This window comes from Acipenser ruthenus, chromosome 25 (genome assembly GCF_902713425.1).
Source record: "Acipenser ruthenus chromosome 25, fAciRut3.2 maternal haplotype, whole genome shotgun sequence".
NCBI lineage: Eukaryota > Metazoa > Chordata > Actinopteri > Acipenseriformes > Acipenseridae > Acipenser > Acipenser ruthenus.
In genome coordinates this window covers 25,775,616-25,790,030 of record NC_081213.1, presented here as the reverse complement: position 1 = coordinate 25,790,030, position 14,415 = coordinate 25,775,616, and positions in this window count along the sequence as shown.

Below are 14,415 nucleotides of genomic sequence, written 5' to 3'. Positions count from 1 at the left end.
CCCAGCCTCCACCTGCTTTTTTGGCTTTGTCTAATGGGGGAGGGCAGCTATCCTGCCCCCCTGCACATGGCTTCCCTACGGTCAGCTTCTCCACTTATCTGCAAGTTAATTTATGTGCAGGGGTACCTCGAAAGGCGAGGCCAAAGAATGCAGTGTAAAATATCTAAAATGTAGTCTAGTCGGTTTTAATAAATAATATATCACATGAGTTTCCTGACTGAACAGAACTTCCTTGGCACAGGCTACAGGGAGCTGTTTGCACCCCTGCAACAACTCTTAAACACTTTGAAAACTCATTTTGAAACTCACTTGGTTTCCATTAGTTACTGAAATTGACAGAGGCTGCACTTCTGTATGATTATTTCGGGAAGTCTTACTGCAAACATACATACTGATCACTAGAAAGATCTTTTTCATGGGAGAGAAAACAAAGACGTGCATCAGTGCATGATCTGGAATGGTCAGGTTCTCAAAGGGTTAAGTTGGGGTCACTGTGGCGTGAACAAAGAAAGCACATTATAGGATTTTAATTCCTCTCAATGTCCACAGCCAGTCAGATTAGTCCAGCCAATCGCCTTCCCAGAACTTGAATACAAAGTTTTTTTTTTCTGTACCAATTCCAACAGATCAGTACTTCCAATAAATCAATGTTCATGGAGTTCATGGAGTGCTGTGGTTCTTCCACATGAGGATGGCCATGTTTACAGTGCTCTGTTTATATACAGTGTAATGTATGCAGAAAAAATAAATAACTGAATTCAGAGAATTACTTTAGAATACAAAGTATGTGGCCTGATTGCTCTTGAGAAATAAAGATATCTAGATATTTAAATCATGAACTATACACTGTACTGTTGAATAAACAGAATTTTTAATTGAACCACACTGGTAAGATTATTCTTTGTTTGCTTTATGACAGTATTAGTCACAGGTATTGAAGGAAAGCTCTTAAAAGCTGTTATCAAGATGAAGATTAAACACCCCTGTTTTGGAAGCAACAATCTGTGCACACAACCTAAATAAAATACCTCTGGTGTGTGGTAAGCTATTACGCTTTTTATTATCAGTTGTGACAACTCTGAAAATGTGTGTTATGGTTGTCACTTCCTCTGGACCTTTTACACTGTCCTCTAGAATTAAAGACAGTCAAACTTCCAGGAATGTGGTTCAAACAGTACTTAATAAAAAAAAATATCCAAGATAAACAAACAGAAGCCTAACTCCTTTATGGATTTCTAACTAAACAGCAAGTATCCCTATCTAACAGTCCGGGCAGCTAAGCTGCTTGCCGGCCCCAAAACACCAGGACTTTTAAGTCCCACCTTGCACAAAAGATTTGGTTCTTGTTCCCCTTTTCAAACAGCTCACAGCTCCTTCTCCAACTCTCCTCCTTTTTTTTCCCCCAACAGGTTGACCCTGCCCTTTTTAAAAGGCTCCCAATTGTTAAATTGAAGGCAGCTGTTGAATCAATTACCCAATCACCTATTATAATTGTGCCATCTAAAATGGCTGCCCATCAGTCCCATGGCCTCCTGGGAATTGAAGTCCTGTTGCGCCAGACCAACAGGACTACATTTCCTTAAAAAGGGTACAGACTGCGCAAAATCCGAGGCCCAAAATACCGGCCCTCGACCACAGTGCCCCACACCTCATCACACAGTACATAATAAGTGGGAATAGCTGTAAAAATCAGATAAATACACCATGTATTATAACAAATCAAATACACCAAAACGGTACTCATTCTACATGTACACATTCTACATGTACACATTCTACATGTACATTTTAACTTGAGGTTCTGGTGATGGCTGAAGCTCATCTGGTGATTATGTCACTGGAAATCCTTAAAAGACTTACAGCCTTGTTATGTGCAATTGCCTGTACATCCTTATCTTATCAATTAAAGTATTCTTTATCTTATTAAGTACTTGTTGACAATAGCTATGTGTTACACTACACCGATATAAACCATATACAAATCTGTAATAATCAAATGCAGTACAATTTTACTTTAGCCCTAACTGGCTTTGAAGGCACTTATAACATATAACAGAACACAATAATGGTACAGAACAACAGTAACAGAAATGTACAAATTAATAACCTGATACACTTCTTAAATGTTACACAAGCAGCTTTTACAAAGACATGCAGTATATGTATCAGGTATCAAGTTATTAAAAAACAACAACAAAAAAAAAAGAACCTAAGCCTTCAAAACCACTGCCCTTGCCACTTGAATACTGATTATAGTTTTGTTTTTTCTAGTACACAACAATGTGTTCTTTTCCCTTTGATTAGCTGCAGGAGATCTGACTTCACATCAAACATGTTGTGTGTGCCACCGTGCAGTTCTAATTAGGAGCGTGCAAGTACTAAAGGTTATAAAAGCTGTTTAAAAACATTTATGAAATATTTTTTTAAAAAGATAATCCCCCTTGGTGCTGTGTTGCTGCTATTGGAGATGTGCTAAGCTATTTAATATCAGCCTTGTTTGTAGTGTGTTTTGAAAGATGAAGTGAAGCTATTTGAGGGACTACCTTCTAACACCCGTTTCAAGTAAACAACAATAGACCTTTAAAACCAAAGCCTGGTGACTTCACCAGGACCAAGAACCTTAGCCTAGGCCAGGCAGAAACAGCAATCCCCTTATTGTAGACCCCATTCAGATACATGTGAAATCAGTCACTGTTGCTTTGGCGAAACGTGTCACCTTAGAGTGACAGCGTCACAAAAGTAAAGCGCTCGTGTTTTGCTTTGTGGCTAAATCATTTGTTGGGTACATGCTTAGCAGAAAAAAATAATTAAGCTCAATTTTACAGATGTGTGGACAACCAATAGGTCATTTTATTTTGGTTTCAGGTTTGCTGTCTGACACGACTATCTGTTTAGATTTTTAACTCATTTCTGTAAGTTGTTGTTGTAAAGTTGTAGCAGACACAGAGACGGAAGACCTCAGTTCAAGCGCTTGCTATGCACTTTTATTCTTTGCAAATTAAACAAAATAAATAGTTAAACAAAACATCATAGAAAATAAATCAGCACCCAAGCAGCGTGCAGACCAGCAAGGACAACATAGTGCCCTTAGCCCTTCTCTAAACTAAAGGAGCCACAAACAAAGGGACTGGCTCCTCTTATCTACCGTGTGGCCAGGGCTGATTAACAATCGATCAATCAATCAACTAGTCAGCACCTGGCCACAGTTTGCACATGGATTTAACCCCATCCCTGCCAAATTTACATTAAAAATAAATAATCTTAATTTGTAAAAAAAAAAAAACCCAAAAAAACACCACACAATCTATACATTTTTAAGTCATAATTTATAATGTTTTGGTGTTTTCAAAGAACTTCCAACTTCTATCAGATAGTGGTGGATTTCCATTAAGAATAAAAAAAATAATTCTCATAGTTAAAATGCCACGGTCAATTAATCATTATGCCTTTGAAAACAAAAAGCCTCTTTCCTCTTCAATGGTGGGTCCTGAGGCAGTCTCTCCCTTGCACCTGGACAGAGGATCCCACCGAAAGAGAATTTATCTTTTGACAAAAAAAAAAAAAAAGAATCTCGGGGGCTTTTTCTGTGTGAATTATTGTGCCTTCAAGAACATGAAATGATCTCCTGAACATAATGATTACAGTGCACCCTTAACTGTCACACACAGGAGATCGCTCTATTGTGTTAATCGATATTTGGTATGGAGAGTCGTTCAACAGTCTTAGGGAATTAAGCCTTTGAAATGTGAAAAACTTACAGTAATAGTACATTTTAATGAGATAATTGCGAGGTAATGCAATAACACATATATGTTAATAACATATATATATAATATATATATGTTACCATTTTTGTAGGAAAATAGTTCTGTAGAAAGCAATTTGACTCTGGCTTTGACTGATTGGGAGTGTGGTGCTATGGTGCTCCAGTAAAGCCAATGAAAGGCAGTGAAGACTTTTCATCTCTGAAACAAATTTATTCTCAGCACAGGCATCACAAAACAGCATGCAAAAGGAAAGCATTGGTGATTGTAATCAAGATTAATTTTTTCCTATTTGATTTTCCTTATTCTGGTTAACATAACAACCTTAATATGGTACATTGAAGTTACTTTTCCTTGGAGAAAAATGTGGTTAGTCTACTTTTGAGTAGTTCTTCTGAGTTTTGCATTTGATAAAATATATCCAAGGCATAGTAATCATTCAGTATCTTCTAATAAATCTGGTTTTAGTACCAAGCACAAGTAAAACTTCAGCTGTAATAGACAGAAAAGACTGGTTAATAAGGGACCCAAGGGAGTAAAGGAACGTGGCGTTTTTTTTTGTTGTGGTTGCTGTATTTGTATAGTGTTTTTATATTTGTACTGATGTGGTTCTTCATGTGTTCTCTTTGTGAGATACACATAGTGCTGTGCTTTCAGCTTCCGGTGATGAAGTCAAGTTAGAACAATTATAATTAATTCAGAAAAAATATTCTAACCGTTACACCGATGGTGAAAAATAATAAATATATGCCTGGAAAGTATGATTGAGGCCCCCAGTTCTTCTCTCTGCACTCTTTGTTTCTCTCCTTTATTTGACAATGGCTTGATCCTCAACTTGCCAACAGGAATATTATCTGAAATGTGCTTAATTATATATAATGTCCTCCCACAGGGCTTTTGTCAACATGTGTGGTGCGTATTTTACATAACATTTTAAGAATTTAAACTTGTGGCATGTTTTCCATGCCTGTATTAACTTGTATGCCCAGTTTAGAATTAAATGTGTATAAATACAGTAACACAGTAATTATATCACAAAGTGTTAGATTGAACCAAAATGATGATCATATCCAGTAAAGGCTTTCATCCAAGTTCCTCTTTCCACTGAGACATTTTCTGAGACACAGCAAGAATGCAATAATGAGATGCATGCGCCTTAACATAGCATTTAAAAAAGATGTGTCTTCAGATTTAAAATAAAGACTTCAGGGGCCAGAAGCTTTGGCTGCAAATTGTTCCTTTTAGAAGTATGTTCATTTAACATTGCACCAAGATTAAAATGGCATGTGTGCAACTAGAATATATCCACGTGCAGTAGACTCTTTAATCCAAACTTGTCAGGACTGGACCATGTTCAGATAAGTACTGATTGGAATCTGTACCATACGGAAAAGTGCCTTGTTTCATCTTTGCTTTATGTTTTTGATTCTTATATTTTATGTTCGAATAAAAAATACAATGAAACAACTGCTTTATGGAAATCTTTTTTCTATGACTACTGTCAGCCTGCCTTTCGTTATGATGGCATGGTTTGGATTATAAATCAATATGAACTAGTGGGGTTCAGATCTACTGTATACTAATTAAGAGTCACCCAGCCTTGACTGCCATTTAGTTACTTTCTAAAATGATGTCACAATACTAGCTCATTGTAAAAGCATTAAACGGTATCCTTTATTTTGTACATTTATAGTGGTTATCAAAGTTAAATCCTTTGGAAATTCCAGGAGTTAGCTCTTTCAAAAGGTTCTTTATAAGCCATGCAGTTTTTGCTCAATGTTTGCCACCCATATTCACTGAACAAACAAAGCAATGCAGTTCGTTGCTGGATCCCTCTGTAAAAAGAAGAAACACTCACATGACAGGAGTTGAATGTTCTGGCCCTAAAAACAAAACAGTAATTGTGCATCTAAAGTATCCAGGAGATATATCTTATACCTGATACCTACAGCGTCTAACCTTCAAAATGGAAATCATGCAAAGAAAATGTAAAGAATTTATGTTGTGATACTGTTCTGTTCAGCAGTTGCTAAGGTGCAATTAAAGCGAATGCCCGCAACTATCTGAGATCTGTAATAGAATTATGTTTATAAACACCATGTGCATCTCCCATTTCACACAACACTTGTGTACACCTGGACGAGGGGACGGACACTCATATGTTGTTTTTATTGGAATTTCACCAAAAATCATATAGATTTGGTGCCTGGTACTGTATCTGACTGTGTCAAAACACGAAATCAATTGTGCATGAAGCACATGATGATGGCTTTGACTGCCATTAATATTGCAATAGTGGTTATTTACAAAAATCCAACAGGACAAATTACAGGTAATTTTACAGTACCCACTTACAATGACAATGTACCAGCACTTAATACATTCATTAACAAAAATGAGCTTCAGGCAATAACATTTGGCTTACAAGGAGAAATGATTTAGGGAGGAAATGTACTTTATGAGCAGCTATACAATATTAATTCATTGCTATGGTCAGTCGTATGGTAATTCTTGAAACTGAAATGGTCTGTCTTCTCCAACTTCAGGCTTCCACATCTTTCATTGCAATGCGCTCTTCAGACATTTCACTGAGTCTCCATGTACAATATGGATTAGTACCTCTTTATAGTATCTATTTATATGTTTAGTCAAAAGGGGCCGTCTCAAACTAACAACACACCTGATCAGACATGAACCATCCTTTCATCTCTCGTTTTGTGTCATTTTGTTTTATGTCATGGATGTCAAACTACCTGTTTCACTTTTAACCAAAAAAAAAACAAAAAATTGTAAATATAAAGCTCACAGAGGAAACTGGAATACAATAACACACACAGCACAATTTTAGATAAATACAGGGTTGATGGCCAGAAAGATGAATGAAAATACCCATTGCCTTTCAAAAGTATAGTGATTAATGAAGTGAAGCAGTATACAGATAACACTTCAAAGGGAGACAGACAGTGTTGTGGGTTTGAGTTGGGTAGGGGTATGATTATTATGGTGATAAGACTCCTGTGGTACTGCATTCAGCTGATTGTCAAGACGAACAGTAGCACATTGATCGTATAATTAAAAAAATAATCTTTTCCATAACCCTGAAGTATGTAAACTAAACATGTCGTACAAACAAGTGATTAAACACATATGCTGCCGAGCCACTTTAGTAGGACCTGTGTGTGATATCGTGTTGGGCCATCATTTGCCCTGATCACAGCATTCACACAACGTGGACTAGACTTCACAAGGGGCTGGAAGGTGTCTCTCGAGGGATCCATTCAGTCACACACATTTCAATCTAAGAGGTCTTGATGATGAATCGTTCAAGTCTTACAATGCTTAAGTAAATGATGGCAGCTTTAAAGGGCTGCGGGGATCACGTGTCCTATGAGCAATCTAATTTGCATGTCTAATTCTGGGCGATGTCGAATGAAATCGAGAAGACATGTCCTAATAAAATGGCCAGCCGGTGTATATACAGTATGCCGCGTCAATGATCGAGATTGATTAGGCATGCTTTGCAGCAAGCAATTTAAAATTCCTTTATTTTTTGGTTTACTCTTGTTTTGAAGCCACTAATTAACATGGATCAGAAATTATGTTTTGACTGTGGCTGAAATTATACATGTGACATGGGTTTCAAAGCTTTTGCTGCAACCTCTTCAAAGTGCTAAGAAGTATCACTGAGCCAAGCTATACAGCTATGATGGCCTGTGTGGCACTGCACTGAATGACTCTGAAAAACAATAACACTGAAATTAAAGGGAAGGCAAAAGCAAACACTATTTAAGGATTAGTCTGACGGTATATCAGTCATGGCAAAATATCTGGTATAGTCCTCAGTAATATTTTAATCAAGGGTGTATCATGCATGTCACACTAACAACAGGCAATGCTTACATCATTCTTCCTCCAGAAATACAGACTATTTCTTGCTTTATTTCAATTTTAAAGGCACTCTTGAGAAGCATTATTTTCTATGTGTATTATCTTGAAGGTAAATAGCAATGTTTGACAAAACCATTTCATGTGAGTACTGATTTGTGTTTCTTGGTTCCAAAAGTGGAGGGGGACAGTTTCTGTAGCTGAGGCGTACAGTAATAAAATACAAAATAAACGTTCATTTTATTCAGATTGGCACCCCTGCGGAGGACAGGATAAGATCGCAGTGTTCAAAATAATTTTTTTTTTATCGTATTGAGACCATAGGTATCGGAAATGGTATCACAATTCAGATATGTCACAATGAAAAGAAAAAAAAAAACTGTTGCAATGTGAGGGGGACATTTCCCCGTCACTGAAAAAGTGAGGCGGACATGTCCTCATATGTCCCCTGTGTAAATGACGCCTATAGTCAGCATATATTCCAACCCAGCTTTCCCACCAACCTCCACCTTAGGTCCCAGCTTTGGTAGAACTTAACAAACTCTTTAAAATCCTGTAGTAACCAACCACCTCACAAGTACACCTTCTAGAAGCCCAACCAAACAATCAGCTTGTTGTGACAAATGTTCTGTATCTGTAAAGAGATGTCGTTTGTAGGTATAGCTACAATATGATTTTTAATTTCAGTGCACAACCATCTCAACATCCTGTACTCAAGTTAAGATATATACAAGTATCAAGGCAAACAGGTATGATTCAATTGAAATTCTTGTGAGAGCCAGCTTCATGTACGGAAAGTAGGAAATTAATGAATAAATATGAACGTTCCTTTACTCAGGACAGTCTGTAGAGAAAAATAAAATAAAACAAAGAAACGTTTTCATGTTTGAAAGGCATGCAGTAATCAATAATTTTGAAAGAATGTAGTTCCTCCTAACTGCTGGCTAACCATGAAGAATATGTCCACACAAATAATAACAGTGAGAGACCCCCTTTCTTTTCGATCTCATGCCTACAAGGGTTCAGAGTCTAGTGTTCAATTTCTAAGCTGAAGGCACAAAGCCAGCCCAGGTAACGCATGGCAGGTAAAGCCTCTAACGTGCTCCTCACTGCACAGTATCTGTCTTTGTGAATCTGGAAGGCATTAAGGAACTTGTTGACCCATCTAAAGTTTAGGGAAACAGAAGAAATCTGAGAGACATTTTGCTCATTAATTCACATAACCTTTGCAGGCCTGTTTATCTGTGAGCCGAGGCTGAGCACAGTCGATTTAGATACGATCTTTTCTAAGCCCACATGTGAAAAAACGTCCTTTCATTTGGCCCACACATGTGAACGCTACCTTTGAGAAAGTTTGTGCTATTTCCTGCTATTTACACACATTCTGACATTAAAACAAGTAATTTGTATGTGACTAACTCACTGTAGGAAAATGAAAATGACTAGATAACAGATTTACATAACAAAACTTAAGGGATGGAAATGCCGGTCAAATCATGGTTATATTTATATTAAATTAGTGGATTATAAGGTTTCTTATAAATGACTAGATTGCATAACACTGCATTGCTATATCCTGCTATTGTTATTACAAGTTGACTAGTGTTGCTTATAGCATCCCTTATAAGATGTTTATAGATGGATGATCCCCTCCCCACATGGTGGGAATTGAAAGAGATTAAAACACTCTCCCTTAATGTTTGCAGTACAAATGCACTGTATCGCAAGACGCTTTAAACACCAAGGTGAAGAGGAACGGTGGACATGGCATGAAACATTTTGCTCATTTATTATCGGGAACACTTTAGTTAAGGTATCCAGTATACGTGATTATAAACAATAGAAAAAAACAGTGTATAACTGCAAAAGCAAAGCAGCCCCAAACAATTGGTGAGACAGATATAGAAAGATAAGCAGACCTGAAAAGACATATATCCGTTATAATTGACCACTGATAACAAACATATAATTGTTAATAGCATAATTAATAAATTGTTCATAACCACTTATAACAGATACCTAAACTGAAGTGTCACCAAAAAATCCTCCAGCAGGGTTCAGAAAAGCATTTTTTTTTTTAAGCACATCTTTTGTTGATGTAATCTGTTTCAAACTCTAAAGGTGTTCAAATTCTAAAAGAGAAGACTAACGCCAAGACTTTTAATTCCTTCTCCTTTTCTACTTGGCAACTTGTAGTTCATTATGAGGTCACTCAAATAATACAACACGACACAGTCTGGAAGCTTGCAGGTTGATCATACTAGAGCTGTGACTATATGGTTTAGTCATTTGAATGGGTAGCATCAACAGTTGTTTCAGTGAACTCATACCTTTCCGCAGCGTTCCGATTAGAAACAAGTCCTAACAAGTGACCAGACATGCATTTTACAGGAAAGATATACCTTCAAATATAATCGGAGCCAAGTGACATTGTATGGAAGTTATGACACTATATCCCCCCCACAGTTTTATACTTGAATCTTGTGCCAACTTATATCTTTTATTTGGACTCAAAATAAGATTACAAACAAAATGTCAATGTACTGATAGTGCCTGTAAAGAGGGAAAAACAATATCTTTAATCTGGTAAAGGTATCATGATATTAGGTGACAAGCTTAGCCACTTCCTGGCATTCCTTTAAAATGTAGCTTTCGATACTTCTGGCAAGAGTAAAAAAGAAATAATTCAGTTTTTCAAGAGTTAGAACATCAACTAATTATCATACAACGTTACTGTTGTTGGTTCTAATATAACACAATAATCCTTTTTATTGTGTGTCTATTGACAATACGGTTCATTTACAGTGCAGGCTGCCTGTACAGACTCATTTGTCATTGAAATTATACAATAGTCAAGAAGTCTCCAAGGATGTGCAAAAATATTCTGGTTCCATCTCGTCATTGGGGAAATGTATCAGATGTCTAATTCGCCACTGATACTAAAAATATATATATTTTTTAAAATACACAACATGCCACAAAACAAGGTCTTTATGTTTGGTTCACTGAAGATTCATACCAGGCTATTCTTCTTTTAATAATCACAAAAATGTTCCACAAATACAACATCAATATTTAGGTCTCTAATTACTGTGTATTTACATAGTAGTTACTTAGTAAATACATGTGTACTTACACATAATTACAATGTCATTATGCATTGTTACAATATAATTACTGCATGGATGTTTTTGCACGATATAACCCTAACCCTAACCCTATCCCTTTTCTGATACAATCATGCACTTACATATATCATGCAAAAAGATTTACACGTTAAGTACATAGTAACCATGAGCAATAGCATTGTAACTACACAGTAATTAGAGACAGTAAATATAAAGTGTTGCCAATATTTATTTTAAATCCTGTATGAGAAATCAACAAATTACTGTTAATGATGTGTAAAAAAGCCACTACATTTTATCTTGTATATAGATGCTATCCCGTTCCTAGAACAAAAAAATATATATAGTTTTTTATGTTTAATATTTCCTGAAAACAAATTTCTTGTGATTTAATCTTAATGTCTTTTATTATAACAGAAATCATTTTACGGTTTGAGCAGCCTAGACCCAAACTGCACACAATGACATTTCTTATAACAGCAAGAGTCACTCTACACACAAATTACTTATTTCCCCATTAGCCATTGAATGTTATGCAAAAGATATGGCAGGAATCGTGGGCAGAGTCCTTGGGTTGTAGGGGTTGTAGACAAATAGACAAAACAATTCATCTAGAGTAGGAGAAATTACTTCAGAATGTCTGACACTCACTTACAGTATCCATTATCAGATGGGAACAGGCAACCATTCAATCCCAACATCTTGAGATCTGAAGCCATTAGTAAAGGAGGTGACTTTGAAAAGCCATAGTCTGTTTGTTATGAAACCCAGACACCAGTGCTGTTGATGATACACCAATCATCTTCTGCTTTACTAGTCCAGAGGAATTATGATCTTTGGAGGATTCTGATTTGTCTTCCTCCAATTGACAATGGACGGGCCACGATTCAAGAAGTTCTCTACAAGCTACTCCAACTGAGTCTAAACTCCTAGTCATTGTAATGTGACACAAGGTGATAAACCCATGCTGATGACTGTATTTAAGATATTTGTACATCTTTTAATTAAAAATAGAAGTACATTTGGGAGGAGGGGGAGGGGGGTGTCTATAAAAAATAAATAGTAACATTGGGAGGTGTGATACTTCAATGTCCTTTGGCATGACTGAGTCACAATTGTAGTTCTGCTTTGGGAGGACTGTCCTACCCAGCAATACCACGTGTTAGTACATATGTGATCCAGGGAACAATGCAGATTGCACAGCATTGACTTGGGTGATCTTATCCGTGTTAGTTAAGATTATGGCATGGTTGTGAATATGCCTGACAGGTATAGCTTCTGTGTCCTGACTCAGGAAACAGAAATAACATTTTTATTGGAATACATTCTAAAAAACATGGGCTTAGAATAATTAATTGCCATCATGAATACAACAGAACTCTGAAACATTTCAACATAGGAACACTAGCTAACACAATGGAGGAGATAACAGTGTGAGGGATTTAGCCAAGATACTATACAAGAATCCCACCCACAGACCTGGTAGATCAAAAGAGATATACATTATGCAATAAAGAAACAGGATGAGGTCATCCCAAACACCAGAGCAATACAATTCCCAAAAAGCTTCATATTATCTAAATGGAATGTATTTTATTTTAATTATTGTTTTCTACTGATATATATATATATATCTTCAGCCATTTGAAAATACTGTATAACAAATCACATTTTGAAAGAAGGCTACCTGCTTTCATTATACACCTATCCTTTCCTAAACACAAGATTCTGAGGTCGAATAGCTGCAGTCGTTCCTTGCTTTCTTGGTCAGTTCACCTGGAGAGTAAAGTGGTCCCCTCTCCTTCAACGCCTACTTTCATGTCAGTAACCAACCAGCTGCTTTCCCCTGATGACTGACATGCTTTGCAGCCATTAAGATGCTGTCAACCTGAACGCACAGCAAACAAACTGAGAACTTTCTCTTACCTTGTGTTGTACAAAATATAAGAACATAAGAAGAACATAAGAAAGTTTACAAAACGAGAGGAGGCCATTCAGCCCATCTTGCTCGTTTGGTTGTTAGTAGCTTATTGATCCCAGAATCTCATCAAGCAGCTTCTTGAAGGATCCCAGGGTGTCAGCTTCAACAACATTACTGAGGAGTTGGTTCCAGACCCTCACAATTCTCACAATATCATGCTGTAAAAGGATAATATGTGTTTACTGCATGCTTGAGACCAATAGAAAGACACAAGACTGAATAGCAGAGGTAGTTGTTCTTTGAGGGTAAGCTTGTATAGACTCCCCGCATTGTGCCGAGGGAATGCCACCCCCTGTTAAAAATGAAAGAGATGAGGTGATGAACACTAAGCACCATGTAATATACACACGCTGTAAATAAGTGTACGCACTATAAGTATACATGCTGAAAGAAAAAGTCAGTCACATGCTTTAAAATAGATTTCAACAAATACCGAATTGAATTACTTAATGACACCATCCTTACATGCTGTCAGCTGTCATAACAGCGAAAAATAACTAGATCCGTGAGAGTTAATTAACATATTGCACTGAAAACATGTAATGGAAAAGATGAAACATGTCTTTTAGCATTAATACTGTTACCAAATGCAGTGATAAGAATGTGAAAAAATGTATACAATGGCAAATATCATGACAGTGTCCTGACCTGGTAGCTCTCTGCACCTGGCAACTCAGCTAGTTAAGCAAACAGATGTGGGAAGCAAGTTCATATTTCTTAGGCAAAGAAAAATAAGACTTTTTTCCTTCAACCCCTATTCTAAGTTTGCATTCTATTTTCCCAGGGTTGTTTCATGTTAGTTGTTACTGTCCCTCACTGTCATTGTTTAGACAGCTTGAAGCCTCTTGGAGAAGGAAAGTAGATATTTACACTAAGGATTCAGATTTACCACTCGTTGGAGTTGTCTTCACTGTGCTTAATATGTATGGCAGAAATGCAAATTCCTGTTACTGCAAAAAACACAATCAACCAAATACCCTGTGACTGGCTCATCCCAGTTATAACAAGCCCCATCAGCACTTGGCATATACGGTGCACAAGGCTATATACAGCAAGTACCCACTAGCTATTATATTGAGTCATGTGTTTGAGTCGTCGGACCATTACATGAAAGGATAACAGAGTTAAAGAAAAGTGATTAAAAACTATTTTATAGCGAATTCCACTAAAATCCCTGTTTTTACTGCTCATTTTAAATAATATGCATCACATAAAATATAAAATAACAACCATGTGCGTGATATTCAAAGAACCAAGTGGAGTTTTGACAATTGGAACTAAAATTCCCTTATGCAGTTCAAAATAAGGCTAGTGGGTTCTGTCTATGTCATAAATTTCGCAGAAAAAAACACAGCTGTGATGTCTTTAGTGATGTAAGTCAGTTTGATATTAATCAAATAATAAAAGGAACAATAGATGAGGGATCTACATTAAAATAATTTTTAAAAAAGGAAAGTAAATGCTGCAGCTTTGCCATCTGCACTATGTAAATCACTATCAGGGCTGTAATGTTTTTGGAAGTAGCTAAAATGCTGACTGGGACCGGTGCCTCCCTGAACAACTCACAATAAGAAAAGAAAAAAAAAACATCCCTGATGTTAAACAGAAACTCTGAAACGATCATGAGAATTGCCTAATTCTGATTCCTCCAAAGCAT